Genomic DNA, 26547 nt, shown 5'->3' on the forward strand with positions numbered 1-26547 from the left:
CAGGCCCAACTACAAGCAGAGAGAGATGAAAGACTCTTGCAGCAGCAAACCCAGCTCCTTGCCCAGCAGCATGCAACACAGGAGGAGCGGATGGCCAAGCTGCTGAACCAATTCAAGGGGTCTGCCAGTCCAGAGCTTGCAAACAAACGCCCAATACTCCTGAGGAAAATGGCTCTGAACAAGGATCCAGAGGCTTTTTTACTGACATTTGAAAGGGTTGCCGAAGCTCAGATCGCTGGGCAACTGCTTTGGCCCCGCTCCTCATAGGAGAAGCCCAGGCCTCATATCAGGGCCTCCCGGCAGATCAGGCAATGGACTACCGACAAGTGAAAGCCGCCATACTGGATCACTTAGGTCTGACCCCAGACACCTACCGGAAGCAGTTCCAGAACATGAAGTACACCGCTAAGATGAGACCCCGGGTCCTCGCTCAGCGGTTATTGGACTTGTGTACGCGCTGGATACAACCTGAGGAGTGCACTAAGTAGGAAATTCTTGAGCAGGTGGTTTTGGAACAATTCCTACAAATAATACCCCCTCCGCACGCTCGTGGGTAAAACTCCATGCGGCTGAAACCCTAGCATTGGCGGTCCGACTCGTGGAGAACGTCCTTTGGGCTGAGGAACAGGCGAGTGTCCTGAACTCGACGGATCCGACTCCACCGGCACCTGCGGACACCCAAAGAGGGAGCTCGGACCAACGGGGAACCTACGGCCCGTCCACGCGCAACCGCCAAGTCCAACAGAAGGAGCAGTCATTCCAGCAATTGTGGAGTCAAAATTCTGCTCCCCGTCGAGACCCTCATCTCATTCCTGATGTCGGCTTGTCACAAAATGAGAGGAACTTCTGAGGACGTTGCCCACAAGACCCACCAGATGTCTGGTCTCCAGTATCCGGTCCAGCGGAGCACTATCCATGGCCCCCTCCTGCGAGGGAACCCTCTCCATGTTCCGCCTGCGGAGAACAAGGCCACCGGTACGTGGACTGTCCACAGATGGATTGTTCCTTCAGCAGGACCGTCACCTCGCCTTCACTCGAGAAAATTACAAGCCCTGGCAACTTCCAGCCCAGGTTGGGGAAAAAAACATCCAGGCCTTTGTAGATTCGGGCTCTGGGAAAACTCTGGTCTTCCAGGAACTGTTACCGCCTAACGTGTGTTCTTTTGACTCCCCATGGAGTGTAGAATGTATACACGGCGATATAAAGCGGTATCCGACGGCCAAATTCTGGCTACAGGTAAAAGGCCAGGAGGCCTACCTCGAAGTAGGAGTGGCTCATTGGCCCCCTGCCCCCGTTGTGCTCGGCCAGGACTGGCCTTTCTTTTCAGACCTAATGGCTCCAATCTTTAACGAGGAGCCTTATTCTATGGCTCAGGAGAACTGTGGCAAACTGTTTCCCTTCTTGGCAGACCTTTTTCCCAGTAGACACCGGGTTCAAAAGACTCGGAAGCAAAAACGCTCTGACAAACAGGACTGGTTGCAGAAATTTGGGTCTCAAGGTGACCATTCTAATAGCCAGAAGTCACAAGTGATGACTGGGGATGGCCAGAGGGAGGGGGATATGGGCCCTGGATATTTACCAGACCTATATCTCCCTGATTTTTGCCAAAGGCAATAGGAAGACCCAGTCCTTGCTAGACAGTATGACAAGGTGGTAAAAATTGATGAGCAAATTTTGAATGCACAGGGGGTGGTAGTATTCCCCCATTTTGAGCTATCAAATGATATCCTGTATAGGGTGAATAGACAGACACAAGCAGGGGAGGTCACCAGACAGATATTGATTCCCAGGGCGTTTGTTAAATCTGTGTTCACTCTAGCCCATACTGTCCCTTGGGGTGGTCACCTGGGCAGGGATAAAACATTGGACCGTATTTCATCCCGATTCAATTGGCCAGGGATGCATAGTGATATTGCTAAGTTATGTGCGGCATGTCCAGGGTGCCAGCTAACTAGTCCAAAGAGACAAAAACCAGCCCCTTTGGTTCCTCTACCCTTGGTGTCAGTTCCCTTTGAGAGGATTGGGGTAGACTTGGTAGGACCTCTAGAACCTTTTGCGAAAGGACACAGGTGTATTCTTGATTATGCAACAAGATATCCTTAGGCGTTCCCCCTGAGAACAGCAACGGCGAAGCAAGTAGCCAACAAGTTGTTGGAACTGTTCTCACGGGTTGGACATCCCCAGGTTATGTTGACAGACCAAGGTACAAATTTTATGGCTAAACTGATGCAGGATGTCTTAAAGTTACTAGAGGTCGTCTGTTGGACATCGGTTTACCATCCACAGACTGATGGATTGGTGGAAAGATTTAACCAAACTCTAAAAGGGATGCTGAGGAAATTTGTAGACTCAGAAAAGAGAGCCTGTGATGAACGTCTCCCATTTCTGCTGTTTACAGTGCGGGAAGTTCCCCAGGCCTCCACGGGATTCTCTCCATTTGAACTGCTCTATGGCCGCTAACCCCGGGGTATCCTAGACCTCCTAAAGGAGTCCTGGGAGGAACAGTGTCCCCCTTCTAAGAATACCCTGCAATATGTACTAGACCTTAGGAAGCGCCTATATGTGGTCGGCTATTTTCCTAGGGAGAATCTTAGATCAGCCCAGGACAGTCAGGAGAGACATTACAATCAGAATGCTCGCATGAGAGTGTTTCACCCGGGAGACCAGGTGATGTTATTATTACCCAGTTGCGAGAGTAAACTCCTGGCCAAATGGCTGGGCCCATTCGAAGTACTCCGCCGTACGGGTGATGTGGATTATGAGATCGCTCAACCGGGGTCCAGGAAGGGTAAACAAATTTACCATGTGAACTTGCTAAAACCCTGGAAGATGCAGCGGTCTCTATTCATCCACCCGGTGGAGGAGGAAACGGACTTGGGTCCTCAGCCTTCACGGGAGAACATCGTGAGTGATGATAAAATCCCAATGGGTAAACAGTTGTCCTCTGAACAAAAAGGGGATTTGTTAGCAATAATTACACAATTCCATGATGTTTTTTCTGATTTACCAGGGCAAACTAACTTAATTTCACATACGATCGAGATAGCACCTGGTGTAAAAGTACGTTCCCGTCCTTATAGGTTGCCTGAAAGTCGTAGAGCTCTGGTATAGAAGGAGGTACAAGAAATGTTACACTTAGGAGTGATTGAGGAATCATGCAGTGAGTGGTGTAGTCCACTAGTTATGGTCCCTAAACCCGATGGGAAGGTAAGATTTTGTGTGGACCTTCGAAAGGTCAATGCGGTATCCAAGTTTGACGCATATCCGATGCCAAGGGTGGAAGAATTAATTGAAGCCCTTGGTAACGCGGAATATATATCCACGCTGGACTTGACAAAAGGATACTGGCAAATACCCTTAGAGGAAAAGTCCAAGTGCAAAACAGCCTTTGCCACTCCCATGGGTTTATACCAGTTTGTGACAATGCCATTTGGACTGCATGGAGCCCCAGCCACATTTCAGAGACTCATGGATAAGGTGCTGAGACCCCATAGGACTTATGCCGCAGCCTACCTAGATGACATTGTCATTTATAGTAAACACTGGCGGGCCCATCTAAATACGCTGACAGCAGTCTTCAAATCTCTAAGAGAGGCAGGGCTCACAGCCAACCCTAAGAAATGTGCCTTGGGTAAGGCGGAAACCAAATACTTAGGGTATGCAGTGGGAGGTGGAAAAGTAAGGCCACTAGCCGACAAGGTAGTTGCCCTGAAAAAAGTTCTGACCCCCCAAACAAAAACGCAGGTATGCTTTCTGCTGGGTTTAGCAGAGTACTACCGGCAGTTCATCCCCAACTATTCAGAAGTGGCAGCCCCTTTAACGGACCTCACAAAAAAGTGTGCCCCTACATAAGTGGTATGGTCAAGGGAGTGTCAGAGAGCCTTTGAGGACATAAAATGGTGTCTATTAGAGGGTCCCGTCCTTAGAAGCCCAGACTTCAACAGCCCTTTTGTAGTGCAAACAGATGCATCAGAGATAGGGCTAGGGGCAGTGTTGTCACAACAGTTTGAGGGAGTTGAACACCCTGTCCTTTTCCTGAGTAGGAAATTGTTCCCGAGGGAAAAAAAACTACTCAGTGATTGAGAAGGAGTGCCTCGCAGTAAAGTGGGCAATCGAGGCTTTGAGACATTACCTGGCAGGAGTCCATTTTACTTTGGTGACGGACCATGCTCCACTGAAGTGGTTAAATAGTATGAAGGATTCCATTGTTAGATTGACTAGGTGGTATATGGCCCTCCAACCCTTCTCCTTTGAGAGTCAGCACAGGCCGGGAAAAGAAAACGCAAATACTGACTTCTTTTCTAGAGAAGGGGTGGATGGTCGGGCTTCAGCCATGCGTAGCCCCAGCCACACACTAACAGGGGAGGAATTTGACAGGGTAAATAAAAGCCACCAGCTATATGCCTGGCAGACATATGTTTAGTCTGCAGTGCAGCAGTGACAAGGTTAACTTCAACTAGGAACCTCAGGACAATTAGTTGGATCCCAGCTGCCTAATCAAGGTGTGTTAAAAAAACCCAGGCAAAGACACATGCTGCCTAGCTGGTCAGGAGAGAGGAATGGAATACTGAACTAGATTACTGCTATAAGGTCTGTCTTTTTGTATACTGTCTGAAGCAGGGAAATAGGAAACTGGAAGGAAAACGGCGCTACTGCGCATGTCCGGAAAAAAGCTCCCAGAGTAATCTTCACACAACTTTATTGAACACACACAGGGCTACACCAGCATCTCCCCCTCTACGCGTTTCACCCTCTGTGAAAGGGTGAAACGCGTAGAGGGGGAGATGCTGGTGTAGCCCTGTGTGTGTTCAATAAAGTTGTGTGAAGATTACTCTGGGAGCTTTTTTCCGGACATGCGCAGTAGCGCCGTTTTCCTTCCAGTTTCCTGATACCTATTGACGGCGGCACGCAGGAGCTAACGAGGAGAGTGGGCCCCAAACCGGAGGAAAGCAGGTGAAGTATCATACCCCTCTCCCTGCACCGGTTATATCTGTGGCCTGGCATTACTCCCTCGCATGGCTCCAGTGTCTGAAGCATCCAGACCTGGTCAATTGCACTGATGCGCATGACAGACCTATTGTTACTTGAAGCAGGGAAATAACCTGAAACTCTGGAGAGAGAACAGCTTGATTTGAGGTCTGTTTTGCAAACCACATGTGTTATGAACTGTTGTGTTTATCATGCTGAAGAGAAGTTCTTTTATTTGCCATGCTGAAGACAAGGAATTTTGTTTTGTCTGCTGAAGAAAAGCTATTTTTGTTTTGTGTGCTGTATATCTTTTAAGGCTAAATAAATAAGCCTTGTCAAGAAACCCGCGTGTGTAGTTGCATGTACCCTGCAACAGACCCCATTCGGGGGCTCACCAGATTTGTTGGGGGAGTGGGAGGGATTGTGGGTGCGTTACGGTGAGGCTTTTCAGTAACACGCATCAGTAAACAAGAAGGAAGATCAGGTGAGATTATAAGGATATGGATCTGTGGCTGCCCATAATGATGCCTCGGAGGCCGGGTCCATTTGGGTCAGCGGCCGGCGGTTTGCAAAGCTCATGGCCTTCGGAGGGAGGGGGGAGGGGCGCCGGCTTTATAATGACAGCGCATGCAGGTTCAACAAGACCTGTAAGTTTTGCCACAAGCGTTCAACGTGTGGCAGAGACCACGCGGCTAGCAAGAGTTTCCGTAAGCAGTGTGGCAGGTACACATTAGAGCACGGCGGCGGTAAAGATGCTGGCATTCATTACATGGGGGGGGGTTGTGTTGGGGAGTAGGGAGTAGATTTTGGCGTGTTTAGGAGATTTAAATTCATGATTTGTTTCAGCACACGGGGGTTATTCGGGGACACGTCCTCTCCGATGTGTAACAGGCTGTGGCTGGGGCCCAGGTGTTCTGTGATCTTTCCACATTGGGGGGATGCCACGGGAGACCAGTACTTTTAACACCTTTACCTTCCGGATCAATTTCACTAGGCAGGACAAGATAGTGGAATAAAATTAGGTTTATTCTGGTAAAACTATCAGGCATAAAAAATAGCACAAAACAGGGAAAACATACCAAAGTCTTTAGCCTCACTAGGTGCACGGCGCCTGCTTCGGGAAGACTTACCCTGTCTGCTCCACAACCAGGAACACCACGGTACTATCTACGGGATTGATACCTGGCTTACCCTGCTGGCCGGATCTTCATTCGATTGTAGAACTTGGCCACGAGTCCCTAGAACTTGTCCTCAGCTAAGCTAGGCTTCCCTGGCACCTCAATACCTAGTGCTGTGCTATTCCGAGCAAAGCACTTTTGAAATCCCTCCAGCGCTTCACCGGACCAAGTCTAGGAATAGTCTGGTTCTCTGATTGGGCAGTCCCCTTACATAGACCTCGGTGTCCTATGTTTAACATGGAAGAGGGACTGGCGACCAATCAGAGAACAGATTGTAACTGCAACAGCCAATCATAAGCTGGAGGTTTGGTTTGCTGCACACGGCAGAGGAGGGGGCGTGCTGAGGGGTTCAGGTAGACAGCGAGCAGGAAATTCAAACTAGCCAATAGGAACCGTGTCTATGAGCAATGGCTTCCATTTGCCAGCCACATACCTCCCAGCTGAGAGAACAAAGAGTCTTCCCCAAGGGGAGCTTTGTCTCTGGACCTGGTTCTCCGCCCTTCCACGCTCACCAGATGCCCCTGCACTTTCGACTCCCATCCTCCCCTTTGATCCACTATCTCTGTGCAGGCATCCCGGCTAATCGAATTACCGGGATGGCCTTCATAGTGATTGTCAATGTTCCAAATTGACAAACGGGGTTCAGTTGATAATAAGTAGTTTATTTTAATACATAGTCTAGTATGATCATATTCATTCAAAAGTCCACAAGACTCTCTGCCAGGGAGTGTCCAGGCAGCCTCTTTATACATTTTTTTGTTCCTTTGTCTAAAACTGTTACTAGACAGATTATACTAACCCCTCCTTAATTCTTAAACCAATCATCTTGCAGCTCATTAAACTTGGTTAAAAATGGCCTCAAACAGCCATAAATAGGTTCCAGATTCCAACTCTCACTAGGAATATGGGCGTTACTTTAATCTCAATCTCTTGGAGTCTCACCCACGCCATATCCATTCGCAGTTGTTTTTCCCTCTCCTGGCAAGCATTTATTTGTTGTTGGGTCACATCAGGAGAGTATTATTATACAAGAGAGATTTCTGTTTATTCTTCCTATATATCTTCTTAGTGGGGCATGGAGAGAATAACATTAACGGTTAGATTGGTGATCAATCCTTTAATGCAAAGGATAAGAAGGATTATGACAACAACCACACATACACATATAATCATCACCACACAAGTTTCGCTTCTAGTAATTTAAACCATGTGCCAAATCCCAAATTCCTGCTATAGAATACTTTTCAAAAAGTCTTCCAATTTAAATACTATTCTTTTTATACCTAGTATATCATGTATAATATTAGCCGTATTGTCAGATATATAAATACCACATTTTCTCCACCACTACACAAAATATTTCTACTCTTATAGTTATGTAACCCCTTTCTCCTCCCCCCCCCCTAGACTCAACTGATGTATCTAGGGTGCTTGAGGGCGGATTACATGGTTGTGAGTGGTGGTGCATACCTGTGAGGAACAGGAGGGCCTGAGCTTCCCGCGATGTTATGGGGGAGACAGGACTCGGCTTCTGAGGTATTGGCCTCCATGGTATCTTAGTGGTGCAGCGCCTCCATCTCCTATAATTCCCAGGGATGTGGGAAGAGACCCTTATAGAAGAACCCCCTTGGTCCCGGGGTGAATGCTCCAGAATCACACGGCACAGTGGTGAAAAGTAACAGAGCCTTTATTGTACTCCTGTAGCAGGCACGAAATAGCAGCACACAGGCAGATGTGCAGGTACACGGTACACCTCCTCCTCCTCCTCCTCTCCCGCCAGATCGCTCTCCGCAGGATGGTCTGAGGGGTATATTTCTCCCTGCCTCCACCCGCAACCGAGGGCACCACGGGTGGGGCTAGCTCTTCCCTCACCCCCTAATCAGGGCGAGAGGCATCGGTCCACCACTAGCTCGCTAGTCCCTAACTCCACAGGAACCTAGCTACACACTCTATAATCTTGTCTGACTATCCAGCCAGACACTCCAACACTCCTCCGCTCCAAAACTAGACTCTCTTAGGACTAACCCAGACTGACCTCCTCACCGGCAGGGACAGCCACCTAAGTTTGGTCAGCCCCGCCCCTATGACATCAACAAGACACCCCCCCTCTGCACGGGGTCGCTGTTTACAGGGGGCTACATTCTCCCAATGGTCCCCACTTGGACCTCGCTTTGGCAGTACCATCCTGCAGTGAAAAACCTGGGGAACAAACACAGGTTATACACATCTTAATCAAACATTTATGAGGTAGTATTTGTCACACAACTGAAACCCAGTTACTCCTAACATGGCGAACCTAATAATAATGCTTTGGGTCCGGCTTCCTTATCTTCCTGCCGTTGTGATCAGTGACCGTTACAGCAAACGACTGAACTGACCCATGTTCTGGTCGATAATTCACACCATGCATGTAGATACATCTCACTATGCTCCATATGCGTACTAGCTCGCTGATCTTATCCTCATTATGATAACCGGCCTTACCGAACTTGATCCGTAAGTACTCTTGGACTGCTTCCCTAAGCCAATTGTCCCGGTTCTCTTCAATCTCTCGTATGATAGGCTCAGGCACATAAGGGTACTCATAACTGTGTGACTTTCTGTATCTGGCCACTATGGCTCTGTCAGCCCTACTCAACTTGGTAAGCGTTCTGTGACCCACCCTGCTTGGCAGTACCCAAAACTATGGCTCTTCTGGAGCTACTTCGTCGTACAAAATACTAGGGCCTTGGGGTACAATAAGCTTCTGCTCTATTTCCCTGTACCTATGGTCTAACTCATCCTCCACCTCTTGTTGAGTGAAAGAACCAGCCACCCACCAATGATCAACAACAATATTTTTGATTAATAGGAACCGCGTACGGTCCATCCCTTCGTGGTAACCAGTGAATAGGGGTGCCCACCACTTGTCGCGGTGTTCGTATTCTGTGACACGCTTCGTGTGTTCTCCCTCTGACTCTACCTGAGACGATACACCGGACATACCCGCATCAGTAGACCGCGAGCAATCTCTCCTCCCCTTAGCATTTATGTACACTGTCGGATTCAATTTGTGCACCAGTGGTCTGGAAGGCCCAGTGTCTGCTGGAGTATGCGAGCCGCGAGCTCTCCCTCTAGCTGTAGGACAAAATGGTACAGGGTTAGGCACAGGTATTCTACTTGACTATGGTATCTCCCCATCAGATCCCACATCACTTAGTTCCAAATCCCACAAGTCCTTAGAGTATTTGGGGAATTTACACAACTTATCCCTGGTAGGTCCCAGTGGCACCTCTTGTGACGGAGCAGGGGCAGTGGCCGGGGCAGTGGAACTAGGGGCTGGGGTTGGGGAAACGTCAAGATCAGTGTCCAGCAAACGGGTAATCCCGCGACCAAGGGACCCTCTCCTTGACTCGTTCTCCGCAGACTCCTTGTTTCTCTCGATGAGCCGCGGCTCCGTAGGTTAGCCAGGGCAAGGGCCGCTTCGATACTCTGGGTTGAAAACATCATTCACGGCCTTCTCTTTCCAGTGGAACCGGACGCGATGTCATCAGGGGTGCCCGCCGAGTCACCATCCGCCCCGTGGTCACGCACCGGACGTGCGTCGAGGACCGGCATGGGCGTTGGCAGAGCATCCGCGGTACTGCCGAACAAGTAGGCCTCAAGCCTCTCCTTCTCGTCTTCCGTGGTTATGGTCTCCTCCTGGCGGGAATAAGGGGGTGATGGACACTCCTTACCGCTCCGCTGGCTTTTGATGAGATCGGGCTCCTCGAGGGTCTTATCGATCGCCCCCTCCTCCGCACTGGGAGTCACCACGGTTGTGGGACTGATCCGGGTCACCACGGTTGTGGGACTGATCCGGGCCTCAGGCCGCACCAGCGCCCGCTGACGGACGGGATCCATGCTCGGCTGCTCCTCTTTAACCCGCGACCAACGCTTCTTGATCTTTAGTCCCCATACTGTGTTTTTAAAAGACAAAGGAGGCATCCCGTGGGGTCGTCGCATTTTTTTGTTGTTTGTTGGATGGCATGAGCGTACTGTAATTGGTCAATGAGTTTTTAATAATATTTACAAATATTTATAAAAAACAATAGTTACATAAAAGTGATACAACAATATTCATACAAAATACAAAATATTTACTACCGTACAGTAAATGCAAATGTGAACAAAAAGGAAATACATTTGTATTAAAAAGTAAATGAAAAGTAATGCCCCATGTGAGGATCGAACTCACGACCTTCAGATTATGAGACTGACGCGCTACCTACTGCGCTAATGAGGCATATACTTTTAGTTATGAAAAAGAAATGAACAAATTGCCAGAATCAATATTACATTAAAAAAGCTGTTTTTACGCACACTGTAACTATGTCCTATATCTGCACGCAAACATGATTTGCTAAATAATGGTTTAGTATTTAAAAATAATAACACCTGCGTTGGCCAGGAACCCGAACCCAGGTCAACTGCTTGGAAGGCAGCTATGCTCACAATTATACCACCAATTAGCTTTCTTTTCCTCGTTTTGAAATATTTGAGCATTCACTGGTATTTTATTGGTAGTAAAGCAGTAAGAAAGATTGCACAATTGAAATTATAATGAAATATCATAAGAAACTATGGCCTCCTAAGCCAGGGATTGTGGGTTCCAGTCCCATCTGGGTTTTTTTCCCCAATAGTAATAGAAATAACATTTTTAAATAAATTGGTTCTGTACTATGAGAACAAACTTGTAGCATACATTTTTTTTTAAATGTTTGAAAGACATTTTTAATGTTTCTATTGTACTGTAGGAAGCGTTTCCAAAGAGACAGCCCCCTTCTCCTTCTGATAGGCTCTGACTCTTGAGCCCCGCCCTCTCCCTAGCAGTTCACCAATTGTATCTACTGTAGTAACTGCTCAGTCAATCACAATGCAGAAATACATTTGTTTTTTTTAAACAGCAGCTTGAACTGCAGCTTTAAACGTAATGGATTAAACCCGACCTTTCTCATTTTGCAGTTGCCAAATCTGGGATCCTACACCAATACCCTCTTCTATCTTCGGGAGGAGGGACAATGTGAAAAAAGCAATGGTCGTTAGTTAAGGTTTGCCTTACCGAACGCTTCCACCCATGAACGTCAGGTGAACATTTGTAAAAATCATAGTTCGAAATTAAATATTCATATATTTCTGATAAAATCGCCAGCTTATCTGTTGCAGCATTAATTGCAGAACATATTAAAAATGCATAACTACAGTCAGGTTTCTTATACGTGTACGGTGTACACATGGTGTCTAGTTCAGTCAGCAATTGTGCAGGGATAAGAATGTAGAAAAAAGCCCACAACATTGTATTTTAGAGGTTTTTATTATGCAACGCCTAAGTTTGATAACGTCTTCAGCGTCTTTAAGGACCAAGATCGATTCACAATGGACCACTGTGGTTCTGTAGACTTGGCTTTTATTTGTTTTTTAAACACCTGCAAATTGACGCAGTAGCACAGTACTGTACACATTAGTATTCATTCATTTCTGCCACCTGGCAGATACGCGAAGAAATGCACCCAAAGAAATCAGAATCCAGGTAATTCAAGGAAATCAACCGCGGTAAACAAAGGTGTGACTGGTGTGATTGGTGGGAATATTCATACAAAATACCAAATATTTACTACCATAAATGCAAATGTGAACAAAAAATAAATATATTTGACCATCCCATCTGGTGTTGCGCATGCACCACTTATTAGCCTTTTAATGTTTTCTTCGTCCACTTCTTTTCTGGATGTTAATTAATTGTACAAAAACATAGTTGAAGTCCAAAAAGATTTATGTTACACTTCATAACTCTGGGGTTTTGATGCTTACAAAATTAGCCTTTATATAGGTATGTCGTCCTTGCCAAAAAGTTAAAATGATTCCGAGTTGAGTCACTAGGAAGTCATCAAAAAGAGATAAAACTAGCACAAACCACATACATATATCAGCACGCAAAGATGATTTCATAATAATGTTTTAGTATTTAAAATTAGCAACACCTGCGTTGGCCGGAAATCGAACCCGGGTCAACTGTTTGGAAGGCAGCTATGCTCCCCACTATACCACCAACACTGTATAAAGATTGCATAAATGGCAGTTATACAAAAGAATTAAGACTGGAAAAATTAGGTGCATGTGTGCATGTTTGCATGTGTGCATGTTTGCATGTGGAGAGCAAAGATGCCACCAGTGAAAATGGAGTCTGTCTAAGTATTAGAAAAAGGAAGTTATGAGTGCATTTATATATTGAGGCAATATTTTCGGGAAGAGAGCGGAGCCTCTGTAAGCTCCGTACCCCCCATAAATAATCAAGGGCCTCAAGTTTGTGCACCCCTGCCTTAACAAACCATTTTTATAGGAATAATAGTATATAAAAAACAACACATTTCCAAAGCTCTAGTGCTGTATTAAATTTTTCTTCTCTCTAAATAAGAGAAATCTAATGGGGAATCAGAATCTGATCAAAGTAAAAATGCTCGTTCTCTGCCACATGACTTGAAACACTAAATGATCTAATACTCCTCTTTGGTACGGATATAGTGCAGACGTGTGATCATATCCCGTGGCTTTGCTAGGTCACGATTTTTAGGACTAGGAAGCCTGTGAGCTCTGTCCATCATGAGTTTATCTACCAATGTTTCTGGTAGAAGGGACGTGAAAATCCAGGTAAGATATGTGTCTAATTTGGCATTGTCCACTTCTTCCGGCACTCCTCTGATCTGCAGATTGTTGTGTCTTGACCGGTTCTCTGTGTTCTCCAGTTTCTCAAAGATTATTTTAACTTGGGGTTTTAGCTCATGGACTTCCTGGGCCTGGGTTTCTTGAGCATGAGCGGTTGTAGCTACCTTCTCTTCCAAGTCCGCAATATGGTCTCCTATAGATGCTATTTTGTCTTTGAGAATGCGGTGGATGCTGTGTATCTCAGAGTGAAAAGAGCTCTTGATATCCTGAACAAATACCAGCATTTCTTTATGAGTGAGTGGGGTGTCTACTTCCTCCTTGGAGTCTGGTTCTGGGTCTGCGTCTTCACCCGCGACCAACGCTTCTTGATCTTTAGTCCCCATACTGTGTTTTTAAAAGACAAAGGAGGCATCCCGTGGGGTCGTCGCATTTTTTTGTTGTTTGTTGGATGGCATGAGCGTACTGTAATTGGTCAATGAGTTTTTATTAATATTTACAAATATTTATAAAAAACAATAGTTACATAAAAGTGATACAACAATATTCATACAAAATACAAAATATTTACAACCGTACAGTAAATGCAAATGTGAACAAAAAGGAAATACATTTGTATTAAAAAGTAAATGAAAGTAATGCCCCATGTGAGGATCGAACTCACGACCTTCAGATTATGAGACTGACGCGCTACCTACTGCGCTAATGAGGCATATACTTTTAGTTATGAAAAAGAAATTAACAAATTGCCAGAATCAATATTACATTAAAAAAGCTGTTTTTACGCACACTGTAACTATGTCCTATATCTGCACGCAAACATGATTTGTTAAATAATGGTTTAGTATTTAAAAATAATAACACCTGCGTTGGCCAGGAACCCGAACCCAGGTCAACTGCTTGGAAGACAGCTATGCTCACAATTATACCACCAATTAGCTTTCTTTTCCTCGTTTTGAAATATTTGAGCATTCACTGGTATGTTATTGGTAGTAAAGCAGTAAGAATGATTGCACAATTGAAATTATAATGAAATATCATTAGAAACTATGGCCTCCTAAGCCAGGGATTGTGGGTTCGAGTCCCATCTGGTTTTTTTTTCCCAATAGTAATAGTAATAGAAATAACATTTTTAAATAAATTAATTCTGTACTATGAGAACACACTTGTAGCATACATTTTTTTTTAAATGTTTGAAAGACATTTTTAATGTTTCTATTGTACTGTAGGAAGCGTTTCCAAAGAGACAGCCCCCTTCTCCTTCTGATAAGCTCTGGCTCTTGAGCCCTGCCCTCTCCCTAGCAGTTCACCAATTGTATCTACTGTAGTAACTGCTCAGTCAATCACAATGCAGGAATACATTTGTTTTTTTTAAACAGCAGCTTGAACTGCAGCTTTAAACGTAATGGATTAAACCCGACCTTTCTCATTTTGCAGTTGCCAAATCTGGGATCATACACCAATACCCTCTTCTATCTTCGGGAGGAGGGACAATGCGAAAAAAGCAATGGTCGTTAGTTAAGGTTTGCCTTACCGAACGCTTCCACCCATGAACGTCAGGTGAACATTTGTAAAAATCATAGTTCGAAATGAAATATTCATATATTTCTGATAAAGTCGCCAGCTTATCTGTTGCAGCATTAATTGCAGAACATATTAAAAATGCATAACTACAGTCAGGTTTCTTATACGTTTATGGTGTACACATGGTGTCTAGTTCAGTCAGCAATTGTGCAGGGATAAGAATGTAGAAAAAAGCCCACAACATTGTGTTTTAGAGGTTTTTATTATGCAACGCCTAAGTTTGATAACGTCTTCAGCTTCTTTAAGGACCAAGATCGATTCACAATGGACCACTGTGGTTCTGTAGACTTGGCTTTTATTTGTTTTTTAAACACCTGCAAATTGACGCAGTAGCACAGTACTGTACACATTAGTATTCATTCATTTCTGCCACCTGGCAGTTACGCGAAGAATTGCACCCAAAGAAATCAGAATCCAGGTAATTCAAGGAAATCAACCGCGGTAAACAAAGGTGTGACTGGTGATTGGTGGCAATATTCATACAAAATACCAAATATTTACTACCATAAATGCAAATGTGAACAAAAAATAAATATATTTGACCATCCCATCTGGTGTCGCGCATGCACCACTTATTAGCCTTTTAATGTTTTCTTCGTCCACTTCTTTTCTGGATGTTAATTAATTGTACAAAAAATAGTTGAAGTCCAAAAAGATTTATGTTACACTTCATAACTCTGGAGTTTTGATGCTTACAAAATTAGCCTTTATATAGGTATGTCGTCCTTGCCAAAAAGTTAAAATTATTCCGAGTTGAGTCACTAGGAAGTCATCAAAAAAAGATAAAACTAGCATAAACCACATACATATATCAGCACGCAAAGATGATTTCATAATAATGTTTTAGTATTTAAAAATAGCAACACCTGCGTTGGCCGATAATCGAACCCGGGTCAACTGCTTGGAAGGCAGCTATGCTCACCACTATACCACCAACGCTGTATAAAGATAGCATAACAGGCAGTTATAAAAAAGAATTAAGACTGGAAAAATTAGGTGCATGTGTGCATGTTTGCATGTGGAGAGCAAAGACGCCACCAGTGAAAATGGCATCTGTCTAAGTATTAGAAAAAGGAAGTTATGAGTGCATTTATATATTGAGGCAAGATTTTCAGGAAGAGAGCGGAGCCTCTGTAAGCTCCGTACCCCCCATAAATAATCAAGGGCCCCAAGTTTGTGCACCTCTGCCTTAATAAACCATTTTTATAGGAATAATAGTATATAAAAAACAACACATTTCCAAAGCTCTAGTGCTGTATTAAATTATTCTTCTCTCTAAATAAGAGAAATCTAATGGGGAATCAGAATCTGATCAAAGTAAAAACGCTCGTTCTCTGCCACATGACTTGAAACACTAAATGATCTAATACTCCTCTTTGGTACGGATATAGTGCAGACGTGTGATCACATCCCGTGGCTTTGCTAGGTCACGATTTTTAGGACTAGGAAGCCTGTGAGCTCTGTCCATCATGAGTTTATCTACCAATGTTTCTGGTAGAAGGGACGTGAAAATCCAGGTAAGATATGTGTCTAATTTGGCATAGTCCACTTCTTCCGGCACTCCTCTGATCTGCAGATTGTTGTGTCTTGACCGGTTCTCTGTGTTCTCCAGTTTCTCAAAGATTATTTTAACTTGGGGTTTTAGCTCATGGACTTCCTGGGCCTGGGTTTCTTGAGCATGAGCGTTTGTAGCTACCTTCTCTTCCAAGTCCGCAATATGGTCTCCTATAGACGCTATTTTGTCTTTGAGACTGCGGTGGATGCTGTGTATCTCAGAGTGAAAAGAGCTCTTGATATCCTGAACAAATACCAGCATTTCTTTATTAGTGAGTGGGGTGTCTACTTCCTCCTTTGAGTCTGGTTCTGGGTCTGCGTCTTCACCCGCGACCAACGCTTCTTGATCTTTAGTCCCCATACTGTGTTTTTAAAAGACAAAGGAGGCATCCCGTGGGGTCGTTGCATTTTTTTGTTGTTTGTTGGATGGCATGAGCGTACTGTAATTGGTCAATGAGGTTTTATTAATATTTACAAATATTTATAAAAAACAATAGTTACATAAAAGTGATACAACAATATTCATACAAAATACAAAATATTTACTACCGTACAGTAAATGCAAATGTGAACAAAAAGAAAATACATTTGTATTAAAAAGTAAATGAAGAGTAATGCCCCATGTGAGGATCGAACTCACGACATTCAGATTATGAGACTGACGCGCTACCTACTGCACTAATGAGGCATATACTTTAGTTATGAAAAAGAAATGAACAAATTGCCAGAATCAATATTACATTAAAAAAGCTGTTTTTACGCACACTGTAACTATGTCCTATATCTGCATGCAAACATGATTTGCTAAATAATGGTTTAGTATTAAAAAATAATAACACCTGCGTTGACCAGGAACCCGAACCCAGGTCAACTGCTTGGAAGGCAGCTATGCTCACAATTATACCACCAATTAGCTTTCTTTTCCTCGTTTTGAAATATTTGAGCATTCACTGGTATGTTATTGGTAGTAAAGCAGTAAGAATGATTGCACAATTGAAATTATAATGAAATATCATTAGAAACTATGGCCTCCTAAGCCAGGGATTGTGGGTTCGAGTCCCATCTGATTTTTTTTCCCCAATAGTAATAGAAATAACATTTTTAAATAAATTAGTTCTGTACTATGAGAACACACTTGTAGCATACATTTTTTTTTAAATGTTTGAAAGACATTTTTAATGTTTCTATTGTACTGTAGGAAGCGTTTCCAAAGAGACAGCCCCCTTCTCCTTCTGATAGGCTCTGGCTCTTGAGCCCCGCCCTCTCCCTAGCAGTTCACCAATTGTATCTACTGTAGTAACTGCTCAGTCAATCACAATGCAGGAATACATTTGTTTTTTTTAAACAGCAGCTTGAACTGCAGCTTTAAACGTAATGGATTAAACCCGACCTTTCTCATTTTGCAGTTGCCAAATCTGGGATCATACACCAATACCCTCTTCTATCTTCGGGAGGAGGGACAATGCGAAAAAAGCAATGGTCGTTAGTTAAGGTTTGCCTTACCGAACGCTTCCACCCATGAACGTCAGGTGACCATTTGTAAAAATCATAGTTCGAAATGAAATATTCATATATTTCTGATAAAGTCGCCAGCTTATCTGTTGCAGCATTAATTGCAGAACATATTAAAAATGCATAACTACAGTCAGGTTTCTTATACGTTTACGGTGTACACATGGTGTCTAGTTCAGTCAGCAATTGTGCAGGGATAAGAATGTAGAAAAAAGCCCACAACATTGTGTTTTAGAGGTTTTTATTATGCAACGCCTAAGTTTGATAACGTCTTCAGCGTCTTTAAGGACCAAGATCGATTCACAATGGACCACTGTGGTTCTGTAGACTTGGCTTTTATTTGTTTTTTAAACACCTGCAAATTGACGCAGTAGCACAGTACTGTACACATTAGTATTCATTCATTTCTGCCACCTGGCAGATACGCGAAGAATTGCACCCAAAGAAATCAGAATCCAGGTAATTCAAGGAAATCAACCGCGGTAAACAAAGGTGTGACTGGTGTGATTGGTGGCAATATTCATACAAAATACCAAATATTTTCTACCATAAATGCAAATGTGAACAAAAAATAAATATATTTGACCATCCCATCTGGTGTCGTGCATGCACCACTTATTAGCCTTTTAATGTTTTCTTCGTCCACTTCTTTTCTGGATGTTAATTAATTGTACAAAAAAATAGTTGAAGTCCAAAAAGATTTATGTTACACTTCATAACTCTGGAGTTTTGATGCTTACAAAATTAGCCTTTATATAGGTATGTCGTCCTTGCCAAAAAGTTAAAATGATTCCGAGTTGAGTCACTAGGATGTCATCAAAAAGAGATAAAACTAGCACAAACCACATACATATATCAGCACGCAAATATGATTTCATAATAATGTTTTAGTATTTAAAAATAGCAACACCTGCGTTGGCCGGGAATCAAACCCGGGTCAACTGCTTGGAAGGCAGCTATGCTCACCACTATACCACCAACGCTGTATAAAGATAGCATAAATGGCAGTTATAAAAAAGAATTAAGACTGGAAAAATTAGGTGCATGTGTGCATGTTTGCATGTGGAGAGCAAAGACGCCACCAGTGAAATGATGTCTGTCTAAGTATTAGAAAAAGGAAGTTATGAGTGCATTTATATATTGAGGCAAGATTTTCAGGAAGAGAGCGGAGCCTCTGTAAGCTCCGTACCCCCCATAAATAATCAAGGGCCCCAAGTTTGTGCACGTCTGCCTTAATAAACCATTTTTATAGGAATAATAGTATATAAAAAACAACACATTTCCAAAGCTCTAGTGCTGTATTAAATTATTCTTCTCTCTAAATAAGAGAAATCTAATGGGGAATCAGAATCTGATCAAAGTAAAAACGCTCGTTCTCTGCCACATGACTTGAAACACTAAATGATCTAATACTCCTCTTTGGTACGGATATAGTGCAGACGTGTGATCACATCCCGTGGCTTTGCTAGGTCACGATTTTTAGGACTAGGAAGCCTGTGAGCTCTGTCCATCATGAGTTTATCTACCAATGTTTCTGGTAGAAGGGACGTGAAAATCCAGGTAAGATATGTGTCTAAATTGGCATAGTCCACTTCTTCCGGCACTCCTCTGATCTGCAGATTGTTGTGTCTTGACCGGTTCTCTGTGTTCTCCAGTTTCTCAAAGATTATTTTAACTTGGGGTTTTAGCTCATGGACTTCCTGGGCCTGGGTTTCTTGAGCATGAGCGTTTGTAGCTACCTTCTCTTCCAAGTCCGCAATATGGTCTCCTATAGACGCTATTTTGTCTTTGAGACTGCGGTGGATGCTGTGTATCTCAGAGTGAAAAGAGCTCTTGATATCCTGAACAAATACCAGCATTTCTTTATTAGTGAGTGGGGTGTCTACTTCCTCCTTTGAGTCTGGTTCTGGGTCTGCGTCTTCACCCGCGACCAACGCTTCTTGATCTTTAGTCCCCATACTGTGTTTTTAAAAGACAAAGGAGGCATCCCGTGGGGTCGTTGCATTTTTTTGTTGTTTGTTGGATGGCATGAGCGTACTGTAATTGGTCAATGAGGTTTTATTAATATTTACAAATATTTATAAAAAACAATAGTTACATAAAAGTGATACAACAATATTCATACAAAATACAAAATATTTACTACCGTACAGTAAATGCAAATGTGAACAAAAAGAAAATACATTTGTATTAAAAAGTAAATGAAGAGTAATGCCCCATGTGAGGATCGAACTCACGACATTCAGATTATGAGACTGACGCGCTACCTACTGCACTAATGAGGCATATACTTTAGTTATGAAAAAGAAATGAACAAATTGCCAGAATCAATATTACATTAAAAAAGCTGTTTTTACGCACACTGTAACTATGTCCTATATCTGCATGCAAACATGATTTGCTAAATAATGGTTTAGTATTTAAAAATAATAACACCTGCGTTGACCAGGAACCCGAACCCAGGTCAACTGCTTGGAAGGCAGCTATGCTCACAATTATACCACCAATTAGCTTTCTTTTCCTCGTTTTGAAATATTTGAGCATTCACTGGTATGTTATTGGTAGTAAAGCAGTAAGAATGATTGCACAATTGAAATTATAATGAAATATCATTAGAAACTATGGCCTCCTAAGCCAGGGATTGTGGGTTCGAGTCCCATCTGGTTTTTTTTCCCCAATAGTAATAGAAATAACATTTTTAAATAAATTAGTTCTGTACTATGAGAACACACTTGTAGCATACATTTTTTTTTAAATGTTTGAAAGACATTTTTAATGTTTCTATTGTACTGTAGGAAGCGTTTCCAAAGAGACAGCCCCCTTCTCCTTCTGATAGGCTCTGGCTCTTGAGCCCCGCCCTCTCCCTAGCAGTTCACCAATTGTATCTACTGTAGTAACTGCTCAGTCAATCACAATGCAGGAATACATTTGTTTTTTTTAAACAGCAGCTTGAACTGCAGCTTTAAACGTAATGGATTAAACCCGACCTTTCTCATTTTGCAGTTGCCAAATCTGGGATCATACACCAATACCCTCTTCTATCTTCGGGAGGAGGGACAATGCGAAAAAAGCAATGGTCGTTAGTTAAGGTTTGCCTTACCGAACGCTTCCACCCATGAACGTCAGGTGAACATTTGTAAAAATCATAGTTCGAAATGAAATATTCATATATTTCTGATAAAGTCGCCAGCTTATCTGTTGCAGCATTAATTGCAGAACATATTAAAAATGCATAACTACAGTCAGGTTTCTTATACGTTTATGGTGTACACATGGTGTCTAGTTCAGTCAGCAATTGTGCAGGGATAAGAATGTAGAAAAAAGCCCACAACATTGTGTTTTAGAGGTTTTTATTATGCAACGCCTAAGTTTGATAACGTCTTCAGCGTCTTTAAGGACCAAGATCGATTCACAATGGACCACTGTGGTTCTGTAGACTTGGCTTTTATTTGTTTTTTAAACACCTGCAAATTGACGCAGTAGCACAGTACTGTACACATTAGTATTCATTCATTTCTGCCACCTGGCAGATACGCGAAGAATTGCACCCAAAGAAATCAGAATCCAGGTAATTCAAGGAAATCAACCGCGGTAAACAAAGGTGTGACTGGTGTGATTGGTGGCAATATTCATACAAAATACCAAATATTTTCTACCATAAATGCAAATGTGAACAAAAAATAAATATATTTGACCATCCCATCTGGTGTCGTGCATGCACCACTTATTAGCCTTTTAATGTTTTCTTCGTCCACTTCTTTTCTGGATGTTAATTAATTGTACAAAAAAATAGTTGAAGTCCAAAAAGATTTATGTTACACTTCATAACTCTGGAGTTTTGATGCTTACAAAATTAGCCTTTATATAGGTATGTCGTCCTTGCCAAAAAGTTAAAATGATTCCGAGTTGAGTCACTAGGATGTCATCAAAAAGAGATAAAACTAGCACAAACCACATACATATATCAGCACGCAAATATGATTTCATAATAATGTTTTAGTATTTAAAAATAGCAACACCTGCGTTGGCCGGGAATCAAACCCGGGTCAACTGCTTGGAAGGCAGCTATGCTCACCACTATACCACCAACGCTGTATAAAGATAGCATAAATGGCAGTTATAAAAAAGAATTAAGACTGGAAAAATTAGGTGCATGTGTGCATGTTTGCATGTGGAGAGCAAAGAAGCCACCAGTGAAATGATGTCTGTCTAAGTATTAGAAAAAGGAAGTTATGAGTGCATTTATATATTGAGGCAAGATTTTCAGGAAGAGAGCGGAGCCTCTGTAAGCTCCGTACCCCCCATAAATAATCAAGGGCCCCAAGTTTGTGCACCCCTGCCTTAATAAACCATTTTTATAGGAATAATAGTATATAAAAAACAACACATTTCCAAAGCTCTAGTGCTGTATTAAATTATTCTTCTCTCTAAATAAGAGAAATCTAATGGGGAATCAGAATCTGATCAAAGTAAAAACGCTCGTTCTCTGCCACATGACTTGAAACACTAAATGATCTAGTACTCCTCTTTGGTACGGATATAGTGCAGACGTGTGATCACATTCCGTGGCTTTGCTAGGTCACGATTTTTAGGACTAGGAAGCCTGTGAGCTCTGTCCATCATGAGTTTATCTACCAATGTTTCTGGTAGAAGGGACGTGAAAATCCAGGTAAGATATGTGTCTAATTTGGCATTGTCCACTTCTTCCGGCACTCCTCTGATCTGCAGATTGTTGTGTCTTGACCGGTTCTCTGTGTTCTCCAGTTTCTCAAAGATTATTTTAACTTGGGATTTTAGCTCATGGACTTCCTGGGCCTGGGTTTCTTGAGCATGAGCGGTTGTAGCTACCTTCTCTTCCAAGTCCGCAATATGGTCTCCTATAGACGCTATTTTGTGTTTGAGACTGCGGTGGATGCTGTGTATCTCAGAGTGAAAAGAGCTCTTGATATCCTGAACAAATACCAGCATTTCTTTATGAGTGAGTGGGGTGTCTACTTCCTCCTTGGAGTCTGGTTCTGGGTCTGCGTCTTCACCCGCGACCAACGCTTCTTGATCTTTAGTCCCCATACTGTGTTTTTAAAAGACAAAGGAGGCATCCCGTGGGGTCGTTGCATTTTTTTGTTGTTTGTTCGATGGCATGAGCGTACTGTAATTGGTCAATGAGTTTTTATTAATATTTACAAATATTTATAAAAAAACAATAGTTACATAAAAGTGATACAACAATATTCATACAAAATACAAAATATTTACTACCGTAGAGTAAATGCAAATGTGATCAAAAAGGAAATACATTTGTATTAAAAAGTAAATGAAAAGTAATGCCCCATGTGAGGATCGAACTCACGACCTTCAGATTATGAGACTGACGCGCTACCTACTGCGCTAATGAGGCATATACTACAAGTTATGAAAAAGAAATGAACAAATTGCCAGAATCAATATTACATTAAAAAAGCTGTTTTTACGCACACTGTAACTATGTCCTATATCTGCACGCAAAATGATTTGCTAAATAATGGTTTAGTATTTAAAAATAATAACACCTGCGTTGGCCAGGAACCCGAACCCAGGTCAACTGCTTGGAAGGCAGCTATGCTCACAATTATACCACCAATTAGCTTTCTTTTCCTCGTTTTGAAATATTTGAGCATTCACTGGTATTTTATTGGTAGTAAAGCAGTAAGAATGATTGCACAATTGAAATTATAATGAAATATCATAAGAAACTATGGCCTCTTAAGCCAGGGATTGTGGGTTCGAGTCCCATCTGGTTTTTTTTTCCCCAATAGTAATAGAAATAACATTTTTAAATAAATTAGTTCTGTACTATGAGAACAAACTTGTAGCAAACATTTTTTTTTTAAATGTTTGAAAGACATTTTTAATGTTTCTATTGTACTGTAGGAAGCGTTTCCAAAGAGACAGCCCCCTTCTCCTTCTGATAGGCTCTGGCTCTTGAGCCCCACCCTCTCCCTAGCAGTTCACCAATTGTATCTACTGTAGTAACTGCTCAGTCAATCACAATGCAGGAATACATTAGTTTTTTTTAAACAGCAGCTTGAACTGCAGCTTTAAACGTAATGGATTAAACCCGACCTTTCTCATTTTGCAGTTGCCAAATCTGGGATCATACACCAATACCCTCTTCTATCTTCGGGAGGAGGGATGATAATATATATATTTCAGGGGTGACTCCATTTTGTCTGCTGTATAACCATTTTTATACTAACACTGCCATTATGCTTAGTCACACGATTTAACTAACATTTTTCCAACTACCCTTTTTCTGTATCTAATTTTGGCTGAGCTTCTGTGTTGAAATAGGAAGTATTGACCAAATAAGGCACAAACGGGAACTTATGTACGGTCTCAGCTATTTAATCTTGAATCATGTGATGTACGGTAGTTTCCAAATAAATGATTTAATGACATGTTATGTCTAACATAAGCACAAAATAAGGGAAATGGAAATTGGCAAATATTCATCTTTGTTTCAAGGCCTATATAACCTGAATGTGAACGCCTAATAAACAGGAGATATTTTTGATCGCACATTGGTGTCAGACTCAATTATTTCTCCTCCGAACGTTCGATTACTTTTCCAGGGCTGTAACAGTGGGGGAAAGCCTCCGGAGGTGTTCGATCCGATGTATTTGGAGATGATCCCGACATATGCTGAGTCGAGGATGAATTATTAAGAAGGGACAATGCGAAAAAAGCAATGGTCGTTAGTTAAGGTTTGCCTTACCGAATGCTTCCACCTATGAACGTCAGGTGAACATTTGTAAAAATCATAGTTCGAAATGAAATATTCATATATTTCTGATAAAGTCGCCAGCTTATCTGTTGCAGCATTAATTGCAGAACATATTAAAAATGCATAACTACAGTCAGGTTTCTTATACGTTTACGGTGTACACATGGTGTCTAGTTCAGTCAGCAATTGTGCAGGGATAAGAATGTAGAAAAAAGCCCACAACATTGTGTTTTAGAGGTTTTTATTATGCAACGCCTAAGTTTGATAACGTCTTCAGCGTCTTTAAGGATCAAGATCGATTCACAATGGACCACTGTGGTTCTGTAGACTTGGCTTTTATTTGTTTTTTAAACACCTGCAAATTGACGCAGTTGCACAGTACTGTACACATTAGTATTCATTCATTTCTGCCACCTGGCAGATACGCGAAGAATTGCACCCAAAGAAATCAGAATCCAGGTAATTCAAGGAAATCAACCGCGGTAAACAAAGGTGTGACTGGTGTGATTGGTGGCAATATTCATACAAAATACCAAATATTTACTACCATAAATGCAAATGTGAACAAAAAATAAATATATTTGACCATCCCATCTGGTGTCGCGCATGCACCACTTATTAGCCTTTTTTTTTTTTTCCAAATAGTTTTATTAGGCATTGGTACAACAGGTGATTTACAGGTTCATTACATCGCCTAATACATAAACATTTTAACTTTTTCTGGGGTAAAGAAGGGACCACCTTGGTTGTCCCTGAAAAGGAGGTCCTCGAAGAGAGAGGACAGAAAGGGCAGAAGGGGGGGGGGGGTAAGGGACGGGAGATGGGGGGGGGGGGAGTTTCACTTCCTGGAGACCCTATCCTTGTGACCCTTAGACCTACTGGACCGGCATAGGGATTCGGGTGAGACTGATTTGCGCCAATGCTAGCTTTCTGTCTATCAGGGCCTTCATCTGTTGAGGAGCCACCAGGGTTCCCATATCTTATCAAAGGCGATAAGCTTTTGCCTCAGCATTGCCGTCAACTTCTCCATTATCATCACTTCATTGACCCTTTTTTTAATGGATTTTTTGGATGGTGTGGTTTGTCTCTTCCAGGAGGCCGCTATCTCACATCTGGCCGCAGTTAGAATATGGGAGATCAATTTCCCAGTTGTCCGGGCAATACCTGGTATTGGCCTAGCAAGTAGGAAGGTCAGCGGTTCTATAGGTAATTCTAGGTCTATGACCTCTTTTATCAAATTTTGAACCTTAGTCCAGTACTTTACAATTTCCGGACAGGTCCACCAGATGTGGGCCATGTCCCCTCTATGACCGCAGCCTCTCCAGCATAAATCTGACGCCAGGGGGTATATCTGGTTCAACCTCGCTGGGGTGAGGTACCAGTGGTAGAGAATTTTATAAATATTCTCCTTCGTAACGGTGCATAAGGACGTTCCTGAGGCGGCCAGCCAAATTTCCTCCCAAGTCTCTTTTTCTATTATGATGTTCAAGTCTGCCGCCCATTTGAGCATATAGTCATGCTCTTGAGTGGTTGTTGAGTTTTCCAGAATGGTATATATATTGGAAATTAATCCCCTTTGGTATGTGTTCGCTTGACACAGTCGTTCGAATTTTGTAAGGGAGGGGAATTCTGGGGATGGGCATATCTTTTGGACAAAATGTCGAATTTGTAAATATTTAAATGTGTCCAATTCCCTGATTTTATATTTGGTTTTGACTTCTAGAAGACTCAGGAACGTGTTAAATCTCAGGAGGTCCGCAATCGTCCCGATCCCCCCCTCTTTTAGTCGGTCGTAAAGCTTAGATTCGCAACCTGGTGGGAACCTTGGGTTGTTGGATAGGGGCGTGAGTTGTGGGCTGGCAGAGCACAGCCCGAATCTGGTCTTGTTTTTTGACCATACATCCCATGTGAACTGGGACGCTTGTAGTTTTAGGTTATGCGTCTGCTTATCTCCTTTATCTAAACTCCATAGGCAGGCCTGCAGAGAAGGCATTCTGGCATATTTAGATTCAATATCGATCCAGCAGTGTTTGGCTGGGTCGGCATTCCACATGACAGCTTGTTTCAATTGTGCTGCTATGTAATATTTGTGTATATCCGGGACGGCCATACCCCCCTTCCTCTTGGTGCTAACAAAACCGATCTTGCAACCCTGGGTCTTTTGCCCTGCCAAATGAAATTAAACATTCTGTTTTGTATGCTCTTTAGATCAGTGCCAGGCACATGGACCGGGAGTGTCTGAAAATAGTACAGAATTCTAGGGAGAATATTCATCTTCACGGAGACCATTCTCCCTATCCATGATATCTGGTA

General features: G+C 42.6%; 5 non-coding genes across 5 annotated transcripts; all 5 read right to left on the minus strand.

Annotated features, from left to right (window-relative positions):
* Positions 1 to 10337: 10337 nt before the first annotated feature.
* Positions 10338 to 10410, minus strand: TRNAM-CAU (transfer RNA methionine (anticodon CAU)). Its single transcript has one exon. It is a non-coding gene; the product is annotated as a tRNA-Met (tRNA).
* A 3053-nt stretch (positions 10411 to 13463) lies between these two features.
* On the minus strand, positions 13464 to 13536 carry TRNAM-CAU (transfer RNA methionine (anticodon CAU)). Its single transcript has one exon. It is a non-coding gene; the product is annotated as a tRNA-Met (tRNA).
* A 3041-nt stretch (positions 13537 to 16577) lies between these two features.
* TRNAM-CAU (transfer RNA methionine (anticodon CAU)) lies at positions 16578 to 16650 on the minus strand. The gene has a single exon. It is a non-coding gene; the product is annotated as a tRNA-Met (tRNA).
* A 3036-nt stretch (positions 16651 to 19686) lies between these two features.
* On the minus strand, positions 19687 to 19759 carry TRNAM-CAU (transfer RNA methionine (anticodon CAU)). The gene has a single exon. It is a non-coding gene; the product is annotated as a tRNA-Met (tRNA).
* A 3037-nt stretch (positions 19760 to 22796) lies between these two features.
* Positions 22797 to 22869, minus strand: TRNAM-CAU (transfer RNA methionine (anticodon CAU)). The gene has a single exon. It is a non-coding gene; the product is annotated as a tRNA-Met (tRNA).
* Positions 22870 to 26547: the final 3678 nt, after the last annotated feature.

The sequence above is a fragment of the Ascaphus truei genome, chromosome 20, assembly GCF_040206685.1.
Source record: "Ascaphus truei isolate aAscTru1 chromosome 20, aAscTru1.hap1, whole genome shotgun sequence".
NCBI lineage: Eukaryota > Metazoa > Chordata > Amphibia > Anura > Ascaphidae > Ascaphus > Ascaphus truei.